Source organism: Nicotiana tabacum, chromosome 8 (assembly GCF_000715075.1).
Source record: "Nicotiana tabacum cultivar K326 chromosome 8, ASM71507v2, whole genome shotgun sequence".
Classification (NCBI taxonomy): Eukaryota; Viridiplantae; Streptophyta; class Magnoliopsida; order Solanales; family Solanaceae; genus Nicotiana; species Nicotiana tabacum.
Window position 1 is genome coordinate 72076196 of NC_134087.1, and position 12425 is coordinate 72088620.

The following is a 12425-nucleotide window of genomic DNA, read 5'->3' on the forward strand; positions in this document are numbered from 1 at the left end:
TCAAACAAATAAACGTATATAAATATATTTATCATTTAACCATGATTAATTGTATATTCTCATTTTAAATTTGTTATTAATGCGAAATTTGAATTGTTTGATTAGATTTAGCAGGCGTTTGGACATAAATTTTTTAAAAATTAGTATTTGAGTTAAGTTAAAAAATAATATTGAAATTTGAAATTATGCTTGGACATGCATTTCACTTGAAAAAATATTGCAGTTTTGTGAGTGAGAAAAAATAGTTTTTCTGAAAATTTTGAAAAAGTGGTTTGAAAAACTCATTTTCGAAAAAATTCTAAAAACTTGTAAAATTTCATGGACAAATCCATTTTTCAATTTTTCTTGTAAAAAAAGAATTTTTTTTATGGACAAACGGGGGGTTAAACATCGGATATATTATGTAAGTATCTTCAATCTCTTTTGGGGTCTTGGGAGTTTTTTTTTTTTTTTTTTGGGGGGGGGGGGGGAGGGGAGTGTCAAGAGTAGAAAGAGGGGCATGAGTTTGTAGATTATGCATATATTTAGTATGCCAAATGGATGACATTATGATTCCTTTTCGTTGGTGGTGTTAAATCAATGAACCCAAAAGCTGCTGCAGATGTCAAAAGACAGTATGATTACATGTACTTTTATTAGGTATTGCCATTAGGTCTAAAGTACCATTAAAAAAGTTTTAAGTAAGATCACTTATCACAAAACTTAAAAAACATAAAGAGAACAAAAATATAAAAAAAAAAAAATGACAAATATTTTTATAGTATCATCATAGCTATTTAAAACAAGGAAGAGACCTTTTCTTCTGTCAAAAAACGAATGAAGAAGGAGAAGTTAGACATAATTACTCTCTTTTCTATTTTTACTTTTTGAAACTGTACTTAAGCCACTAACTATGAGATTAATTACAGACTTCGTAATTGAGGAAGTTCTAACAACAAGAAAGCTTCCATAAGTGCAATTATAATTTCTTTGTTTTTTGGTTGGTTTGTTTGGAGACCAGAAGGGAAATTGTCTTAAGGAATTCCCCCTTTAATATCCCTAATTGCTGAAGAAGAAATGAACAGAGAAATTCTCTATATGTTTGCATATCATAGGCCATAAAAATGATATCATTCTTGATTTCTTGTCCCTCTTTTTTCTTTCTTCATTTTCATTTTCGCTTGAGAAAATAAAATAACAGGGTAAAGTACCACATAATTGGACCAAGGCATTTGCCATTTAACTTCATACTATGTGAGATCGTTTGGTACGCATGATAAGGTGGGATAAATTATGGTACTAAATTTATATTATGTTTGGTTGACGGTATAAGAATGTATATCTGTATAATTCATTTAGCAAAGGCAAATTAGCATGGTTTGCTAAAATTACTGAGAGGAGTGAATTGGGTATTAAGTTTAATTTGTATTCTCCTTTCAATATTAACATAAAGTTGGATCCCAAAAAGAGAAAAAATTGTGACTGAAAAAGTGAAAACTACCAATTAATGCAAGATCCCACATGTATGCAGGATTTCAGGTTGTCTTTTGGGCAAGTCAAGTTCAGGACTGGACCACCAAATCTTGGACTAGTTCTTATGGTCTTTCATTCTTTGTTTTCCTTTTCGGATTTTTGCTGTGTGTGTTATCATTATCATGTTTCCTCTTGGTTTTCCAGTCAATTTCTTCACCAAAACCAAACATATGAAATCGAGTGAGGGTAATAACAAAGGTGAGGGAGCTTAGGTTTGATAAGTTTTTAATCAAACTGTGTGGACCAATAAGAATATCCACTAGCAAACATTATTAAAAGATCTAGCTTTAGAAAAGTAAAGACTAAAAGAGTATAGGTTACTCTATTTAGAGAAAGTTGTAGTAAAGTAACTAGGAGTAACTGTTTGTTAAACAAAAAGAGGCACTAGCTATATACTCTATTAAAACTAGAATGAATGTGCTAAATTTACCGTTAATTCATTTTATCCTCATTACTTTTTCTACAAGAGACGTTATCCCAGGATGATACAAAATCAAATTAGAATTGCTTTGCATGGTCTATTTTTGTCAAAGTTTTAGAATATATCATACTCCTATATAAATTATTTTGCAATTTTATAATTTTTAAAATGAAAATCTTTCGATTTGCATACATCTAGATCTCATTTAGTTCTTAGGAAACACAAAACTGTTAATGCACATAAAAAGCTTCCAATTATATGTAGTGATACCGAATTATCCTCCATTAATTAAACCATTTTGACATTAGTAACCTCCTATTAGCACTTATCTATATTATATTAAAAGCACGAAACCCCATAGCGAAATGTCGTTCATCTTTTTTACCCTTTAAAAATAGATTTTATATTGAATTAAATAGTCATTTCATAATTTCCTAATAATAAGAACTTTCAAATCAAATAATATTTTTTAACTAGATTCTTTTCTTACTTAAACTATATAAAATTACCATAATACATTCCACGTTACCTTTCCTTATTTGAAATTAACGCAACTTCCATAACACATTCCAAGATACTTTTCCTTATTTGAAATTAACTTTTTACTATTAGATCTAAATAAAATTCTATTTAGGTTAGAAAATCACATCTATAAAAGAACGATGAATGTAAAACTGAGTTTAGCCACAATGCCCACAACTCTATTGCTTATCAAGCTATCAACTGCATTACTTTAATTTATCTAACTTTAAGTTGGTTTGATTATCGCCTTGATATTAGATACCGTAACTTTATAAATTTGATTATGTATTCTTTGGTTTTACTGCAATTTATGTGGTTTCCTAAGTTCTATGCTATATGTCGTTATACCTTATATATTTGATTTCGGTGGACAACATTCATAATTTTTGAGTTGTATTTCTAATTCCTGATAATTCTTGGTGCTTTATCTATGTTTTCTATTTCATGGTTAGGGAATATTAACTTGAAAAAATTGGGAATGCCAATATAGAGAAATTTTTTTAAGGTGAACGCGTATTCACCACGCAAACTCTATTTTTTAGCAAAATAGAAGCTATGTGAGATTGTATTTTAGATTTTATGATTATTAAACGTTGAGTTAAGAAAAACTATTTTTCCTACTCGTGGATTGTTATGATTTAGTACTTTTAATTAAGAATAAACTTTAGTTGGTATTGCTTTAATGCAGTAAAATGCATAGCTCTGCTTAGATCTTGAGAATTTTTATTAATGTATCTTCGTCCATTCAGGTATATCATACAACTCTATAATAACACTTCATGCAGAATTATAATTCGATTATGCTTGCTTTAATTAGTACTATTATATTAGTTCGATAGTAACTTTAGCATGTCGCATTCATGAGTTGTTTAATCATTAGGAAAGAAGCAAAGTTGAAGATCAATCAACCTTAATTCTTCTCACATCAAAGAATTTCTCCAAACAAATTTATAGTCTTTTTTACCAGAATTCTTATAGTTGTTTTTTATTTTTAATAGATATAAGTTATTAATTTGTACTTATATAATATAAATGTGCATTTTCTACAAATCTAATAGCAGCTGATTGCACATAATCAAGTAGCCTCATATTATTTGGATTTTAACATCTTATTAATTTGTTGTGTCGTGGCTTTTAAAATTTTGAACCTGTTTAAAATGCCAATCACTTAGAGGATACCTAAATTACCTCAATGCATATGTTAAAATAAATAGATGGAAAAAGACTTTTATTTTTTGGTAAAGAAAAAAACTAATATTATTACTAAGAAAATTTGTGACATAACTTAACTTTACAAAACAGGAATTAATTACTAAATTCATCTTGTAACTAATAGGATTTTTTATAATATATAGCTGATTACGTCACTAAGTAGGATTAGCAATGAATTTTATTATTTAACTACATAATTTATCTATTGCTAATTTTTCTTCTCTTTGTAGTTAACTTGTCTTAGAATACATGGTACCTAGACAACTATTTTGATACGAAATTAATATAAAAGAACAAAATACATAATAACACTAAACTTTCAAGATTATCTTGGTGGTTGTCATGCTTAGATAGGCCATCCACTAACTTTTTTGACTAAGTAGGCTCAATATTTGTCATATTCAAGAGCTTATATATTTAAAAATCTTATTTTTAAGGGTTTATATTTTTTATAATTTTATATGCATCGATAGAAGTTACACGCGGATCGTGCATATCCTAGCACGAAGCCCCTTAGCGAAATATCGTTCGTATTTTTTACCCTTTAAAAATAGATTTTATATTGGTTGTAATTGTAATTTAATTATTCTACTAATATTTAGGACTTTAAATCAACTAAATTTTAGTCATTAAATTTTCCCTATTCAAACTGCATATATAGAAACTCCAAAATTTTAGGAATTTAAAACCAAAAAAAAATTTATTTACATATCCTTTCCTTAAATAAATTGTGTAAAGTAATTATAACTTTTTCTTATGCGTATTAGACAAAATATATATAAACATTTTAGAAATCTACTAATAAAATTTTAGATATGATTTAACTCTTCAAAAGTTAAAGATTTCTAACAATATATAAACCAAACTTACAACATACTAGGCCGAGTATGAAAAAATATATAAATGAGTTTAATACGATATGCTTACATTTTGAAAATAATAGTAGTATTTTAATTTAAAGTAATAAATACTATAATGTACTTTAAGTTAATTATTTGAATAAGTTGAATACATATTGTAAATTTATACACATATTAAATTACAAATCCAATTACAATACTCGAAAAGTAAAACATAGATAAGACAAATTTATATATTGAAATTAATGGAAATAAATTAGATACATTTATTCATAAGTAATTTAAGATAGTAGTTAAAAGAGATAAAAGAAAACGTAGAGAGCGAAAGGTATAAATTGATATTCCTTATTGAATTAGCTATATAGAATCAATATTCTTTGTCGAAATAAATTTACACATTTATTTTAATTCAAAAATAATATTTATATATATTTTAAAAAGTTTATACTCATTTAGATAGGTTACACGCGCAACGCGCGTACCGTAAAACTAGTATTCCCTCAAATGCAGCAACACCCGTACAACCCCACAACAGTTTCACCCCAAATCCGCAACCGTCCCACCCCGCATTAAATCTTCGTTATATTAGCTTTACTCGATTATTAGTGTAGCTCATTATAAAGGAATTTAATCGAGGAGAAAATGTTCTCTTTTATGACTTTGTTCTTTCTTCTTCCTCTGCTCTTCATAATTTTTCTTGAAGACGGCTATGTATAGGTCGAAATCCGTCACGGAACATTTAGGGCGAGGTAGCATTGAAGAAAGAGTCAGTCGAGGTCGATCAGGAAATGGCGAAGCTCGTGGTCGGGATGTCAACAATGATCGAGGTCGAGCACCGCGGAAAGGACTGTAACGGTTAGTTTTTAGAATAGGATAATAGAGGGAATATTCTCTGCACATATACTATTAGGGTTTGTTAGGGATATGTCCCATGTAGAGAGGAAAAAAGATAATGAAAAGGGGCATGTGATATTCATTTTGATAAGAACAAATTTTTGATAAACGATTCTCTCTCTCTCTCTCTTTTATAAAGATACAAACACTATCTTTTCATCAAAATTCTTGTACATATTATTCCACACTTTTCCATCAAAATCAGAGAATAAATGTTATTTATTTTTATTTATTGCTAGTTACTTCTCCATTATTGCTCATACTTTTTGAAATAGTTAATGCATGTTGTTATCAATCCACCACCAGATTTGTCTAATGTTATTCACATTTTCGGAACTCATATCTAGAGATATTATTAACTAAGTCTAATCCACTATTATATAAATACAAATGTTTTTGTCGAAAGCTACACTTTTGGTCAAATAATTTGGCGCCGTCTGTGGGAATTTTCTAGTTAAATTTTTAGTTTCCTCTAGATCTATAACTAACACAGATCACTAAAGTAAAAAAAAAAAAGCAAGAGCAAGATCTCCTTTTTTATATGCACAAATTCAATATGGCAGGTAACAGAGAACAAAGGACGAGAATAATAAGTGACCTCCCAACCAACCTCGTGAACGTCACCAATGAGAGCTGTGAACATGCAATGCCCAATGCATCCCCTAGACGAGATGGGTCACCTCCTCTTCACTGCAGCATCACAAAATCTCTTAGTAAGGGAGTCTCCACATCTGTGGCGGAGGAGATTCCCCCGGCTGTAAAAAAGCTCCTTGAGGCTTGGCTAACTGATATGCTAACCAGCGTCCTCCATAAGCCCGCTCGGGATACGACTATAGAAAGCACAAGGACTTGCATTATACAACCATCAGACAAGCAACATAACCAACTTCCTCCTCCTCCAACGACATGTATTACTCACAATGTCATTTATAGTGCAGGTGACGACACTCTCTCAGCCATTCTGAAAAGGATGCACTTTGGGACCAAATGAGAGAACATCAGGAAAGGATCGACAAGATGTCGGACGCCCCTAAGCTCTTGCCAAAGAGAGATGCTGGACGGTTCGTCGAACAACCGTATAGTGATGACGCCTCCCCCATGCCATACCAAAAACCTTTAAAATGCCACCCTACCTCAGGATATATGATGGCACGACCGACCCTGAAGATCATGTGACTCACTATGTCACTGTCGTGAAAGGTAATGGCCTCACCAAAGAACAAGTGTCTTTCATTTTGTTGAAAAAATTCGGTGAAACCCTCATAGGGGGAGCGTTAACGTGGTATTCACAACTTCCTGCGTGTTCCATTGAAACTTTCGAAGAGATGGTCGACAAGTTTGTCACAGCCCATGCTGGGGCCAAGAAGGCCGAGGTAAGAGTAAATGACATATTTGCTATTATCACTCCGAGAGAGGGATTGAGGGACTTCCTCGCTCGGTTCAACCGAGTAAGGATGACCTTGATGAATGTATCGGAAGGGATGGCGGTCACAGCCTTTCAGAACGGGCTGAGCAAGAATGGTTCAAGGGCGACAAGAAAATTATTAAGTTGGCTCATGAAGTACCCCCATCTACTTGGGATGAAATACACAATGCGCATTATGCCGAGGTCCGAGCAGACGAGGACGACCTTAATGGACTGACTCATCGATTGACTCGGTACAGGCCGAATCTAGGACATATCGAAGAAATGATATCAGAAGGGACCTCGCAGCTCCGCGACCCAACAGGGAACGACATCTACCATATGTCAGAGCTGCCATCGTGTTCTCCTCCCTCCCTGAAGAGGGCCCACCCAGATGAAGGATAGGGACTCACCGGAATGAAAGAGGTATACCCCATTTATTATCCCCTCACAATTTTTGTGTGTCACCTATAGAAATAATCTACTCCTTGGAGAAGCTCGGACCAAAGGTGAAGTGTCCACAAAAGATGAGGTCAAACCCTAGTACCAGATAATCGAAGGCCCTTTGCGAGTTCCACCAAGAGCGAGGGCACAAAACCTATCATGTCCCAAACTACCTTCTAGACGTGACTGGCACCCAGCTAACACCACTTGCCAGGCGAACCCTTTTCTCTAACGTTTAACTATTTACACACAAACACTGAGAGAAAAAGTACAGGCCTAAAGTATTATTAATAAATAAAGAGGTAATGATTATTGCCCAATACCTTAGTCAATTGATAGAAAAACCCACAATCACTCAAACAATCAAACTCTGGCCCAAATCCCACGCTAAGACCATGGAGCATCTAACAGAGTAATATGAGTTTTATTGACGGGTATGCAAACCTCAAAAAAAGAAATAACTAACATGAACTAAGAAAGTCCAAAATGAAGCCTCCACGAACAATGCGGTGGCTCACCTCAGCAATAGAATCCACTCGAACAAACTCGTCAGCCACTAGCTCTATCTCCCGCAACGGTATCTGCATAGAGGTGCAGGTAAGGAGTGAGTTATACGTAAATATAACCCAGTAAGATCCTCGACCCGCCACTTTAAATACCTCTGGAACAAGTGTTAGAAAATACATACACACTACAACACGAATGATATAGTAAATATAATAATTATACAATAACTCAATATATGTGTATCAATAGAGTTATTAAGAATTAACCAACAAGAATACCCACTAAGGACTTATCATAATTGCAGCGAAAGAAATTTACCAACACACTTACGAGTCCACAATGGCACCACAATGCCTCAAATATGTAACAGAGCATACACAATGCTCGGGTGATGTACAAAGGCATACACAATGCCCCAACATCATGGCGCACAGCCGTATCAAACTCAACATCATGGCGCACAGCCGTATAAACCCAACATCATGGCGCACAGCCGTATCAAACTTAATATCATGGCGCACAACCGTATCAAACTCAACATCATGGCGCACAGCCGTATCAAACTTAATATCATGGCGCACAGCCGTATCAAACTTAATATCCTAGCGCACAGCCGTATCACACTATCAAACAACTTATAAAATAATATTTTTTTTCATAAAATAATATATTTGCGACTAGTCTGAGACCACCGACTCTGCCAAGCGCACGCTTGTCCCAACACATGAACCAGTCAGAGAAAACACACTTTCACAACGGGTTTTAGAAAAGCAAGCATCAAAGCTTAAAGTCTCACTTACCTCGCTAGCGGAACGCTCCCCAAACTTGCAACGTCTAGAACACTGACCAAACGGCCTCCACTGACCTCAATCTATCCAAAATATTATTTAACAATGTCAATGATGCTAGTCGGGATCAACTCTCAATATCCCTAACTTTTAAACTCTTACTACTCTACCTATTAAATATTATAGTTTTAAAGGTAGGCCCGAAAAATAATCATAGAGTATGAAATAGAATAAAGTGATATTGTAGCTTATAGACGCAACAGTTTCGAAACCTTGAAAACTTGGTTTACTAACTCACATGGAAAGTCACCGCTGGAATATACGTAATTAAAAACTATATTCAATCATTGTTTCCATAAACATGTATCCACTCATTGTCTAATTAAAAATAAATCATTATCTCCTACTAGAAAGAAGTAAAACTGAAAGTGCATCTACAATGGTTTTCCACATAATACGTACTTTTAATTCCCCTAATTAACAGTAGCAAATTGTTTTCATAATTAATTCATGATGCCTTCCATTATTGCTTAATTATTAACATTTATATTACACGCTAATATTATCACAAACACCAACTAAAAAGCATACAAAACATACTAATACCTGGAGCTTTCACAAGTACTCCAATTCCTTTGCTCAAAAGTTAGAGCTCCTAACTGTGATTGTCAATGAAGACAATTCGTAGTCTGTAGGTCTCTTATGTACGCCGCCTTAGTATTCCAGAGCCTCTTTACTTGTTAGTATTAACTTTTAATATTCTAATACCCTAATGTTCTACTAAAAGGTGGGTAACAATTGTGATGGTCGGGCCATGTACCTTACTTTTATTAACTAAAGCCCATGAGTATCCCACTGCCACAGGTAATGTGAACTGGCCAACTAGCAAAGTTATTACTACATTATATTATATTTATTTTAATAAATTATTTCCCTCTAACTTATATTTGTTCCAATAGCTATAATAGAAATTAAGTTTCTAGTCTCACAATTAATAAGTAAAAAAAAAAGTCGGATTATTACATTCTCCCCTACTTAAACAAGCGTTCGTCCTCGAACGAGTTAGAAAGTGTACCTGACATCTCAAACAATTGAGGGTACTTGCTTCGCATATCCGCTTCAAACTCCCACGTTGCTTCCTCTGTGGGATGGTTACGCCATAATACTTTCACTGAAGCAATCTTTTTCGACCTCAATTGCCGCATTTGCCTATCAAGAATAGATATCGGACCTTCTTCATAAGTTAAGTTCTCATCAAGCTCCACATCCTCTGGCTGAATCTTATGACTATCATCACGAACATATCGTCTAAGCATAGACACATAAAATAAGGGATGAACCGCAGACAACCTCGGAGGCAGGGCAAGTTTATACGCCACCGACCCGATTCGATCTAAAATCTCATACGGACCAATATACCTCGGACTTAGCTTACCTTTGCGCCCAAATCTCATGACTCCTTTCATAGGGGACACCTTCAAAAAGACTTTTTCTCCTTTCATGAACTCCAAATCACGAACTCTCTTATCTGCGTAGGATTTTTGTCTACTTTGAGCTGTCCGAAGTCATTCACGTATCAATGCAACTTTCTCCAAAGCTTGCTGAACCAAATCTGGACCCAATAGCTGTGCTTCACCAGGTTCAAACCATCCAACTGGTGAATGACATTTACGACCATATAGAGCTTCAAACAGCGCTATTTGTATACTCGACTGATAGCTGTTATTATAAGCAAACTCTGCCAACGGCAACTGATCGTCCCAATGACCACCAAAGTCAATTACACAAGCTCTAAGCATGTCTTCCAAAATCTGAATAACCCGCTCGGACTGTCCGTCCGTCTGTGGATGGAAAGCTGTGCTCAATTCAACATGAGAACCCAATGACTTCTGAAAAGACTTCCAAAACTCAGCAGTAAACTGTGCACCCCGATCCGATATTATAGAAATAGGCACACCATGAAGTCGAACAATTTCGCGGAGGTAAATATCTGCTAACTGTTCTGCAACGTGAGTAACTCGAACTGGTATAAAATGCGCGGACTTTGTGAGTCTGTCCATGATCACCCATACTGAATCATGTTTTCTAAAAGTACGTGGCAACCCAACTACAAAATCCATAGTAATCATTTCCCACTTCCACTCCGGGATAATTAAATTCTGCATCACACCGCCTGGTTTTTGGTGTTCATATTTCACCTGCTGACAATTTAAGCAACTAGTCACATGTTTCAAAATATCATACGTCATACCTTTCCACAGTACAATTCACGCAAGTCTTGATACATTTTAGTAGCACCTGGATGAATAGAGTAGCGGGAGTTATGAGCCTCTTCGAGAATTAACTGTTTCACATCACCTACCATGAGGATACACAATCTACCATGTCGACGTAACACACCTTCACTGTCAATAGCAAATAACTTAACATCCCCATTCTGCACTCGATCTCGGAGTTTAGCAAGATGGGAATCTTCAAATTGAAGAGCCTTGACCTGTCCAACCAAGGATGATTGTGCTACCAAACCCGCAAGTAATCTGCCCGACAATGTATGATCAATACGCACTCCCCGATTGGCCAACACCTGAATATCCATAACCATAGGTCGTTCTTCAGCAGTAAATCGGGCCAAGCTACCCATAGACTTTCTACTCAAGGCGTCTGCCACCACATTCGCCTTTCCGGGATGATATAAAATAGTAAGATCATAATCTTTAAGTAACTCTAACCACCGTCTTTGCCTCAGATTCAGATCTCTTTGCTTGAATATATATTGCAGACTCTTGTGATCAGTATAGATTTCACATGGCTCACCATAAAGATAGTGACGCCAGATTTTAAGTGCAAATACGATCGCAGCCAATTCCAAGTCATGAGTTATATAATTCTTTTCATGGTTCTTTAGCTGTCGAGAATCATAAGCTACTACTTTGCCATTCTGCATCAACACACAACCCAAACCGACTCGAGACGCATCACAATAAATAATAAAAACCCCTGCACCTGTAGGGTGTGTCAAAATTGGAGTCGTAGTCAATACGACCTTCAATTTCTGAAAACTTTCTTCACACTCATTCGACCACTGAAATGCAACACCTTTCTGAGTTAATCGAGTCAATGGAGTGGCTATCTTTGAGAAACCCTCAACAAACCTTCTATAATATCCTGCTAGGCCTAAGAAACTACGTATCTCTGTAGGAGTAGTGGGTCGAGGCCAATCTCGAACTGCCTCTATCTTCTTTGGATCAACTTGAATCCCATCTCGTGACACCACATGTCCCAAAAAGGAAATTGTATCCAACCAAAATTCACACTTTGAGAACTTGGCATAAAGCGTTCGCTCCCTAAGTGTCTGTAGCACAACTCTCAAGTGTTGTTCATGTTCTGCCTCACTTCGAGAGTAGACCAAAATGTCATTAATAAATACAATTACAAAATGATCTAGGAATGGCTTGAACACCCGATTCATGAGGTCCATAAATGTTGCGGGGGCATTAGTAAGCCCGAAGAACATCACCAAAAATTCAAAATGCCCGTACCTAGTCCGAAACGCTGTCTTGGATATATCCTCGGTCTTAATTCTCAGCTGATGGTAACCCGATCTCAGGTCAATATTTGAAAAGTGAGTTGCACCCTGTAGCTGGTCGAATAAATCATCAATACGTGGTAATGGATATTTATTCTTGATCGTCACCTTATTCAGCTGCCTGTAATCAATACACATTCTCATCGTGCCATCTTTCTTTTTAACAAATAACACAGGTGCACCCCAAGGCGACACACTAGGCCTAATCAATCCCTTATCAAGTAGCTCTTGAAGTTGAACCTTTAATTCTCTCAACTCCGTTGGGGCCATACAG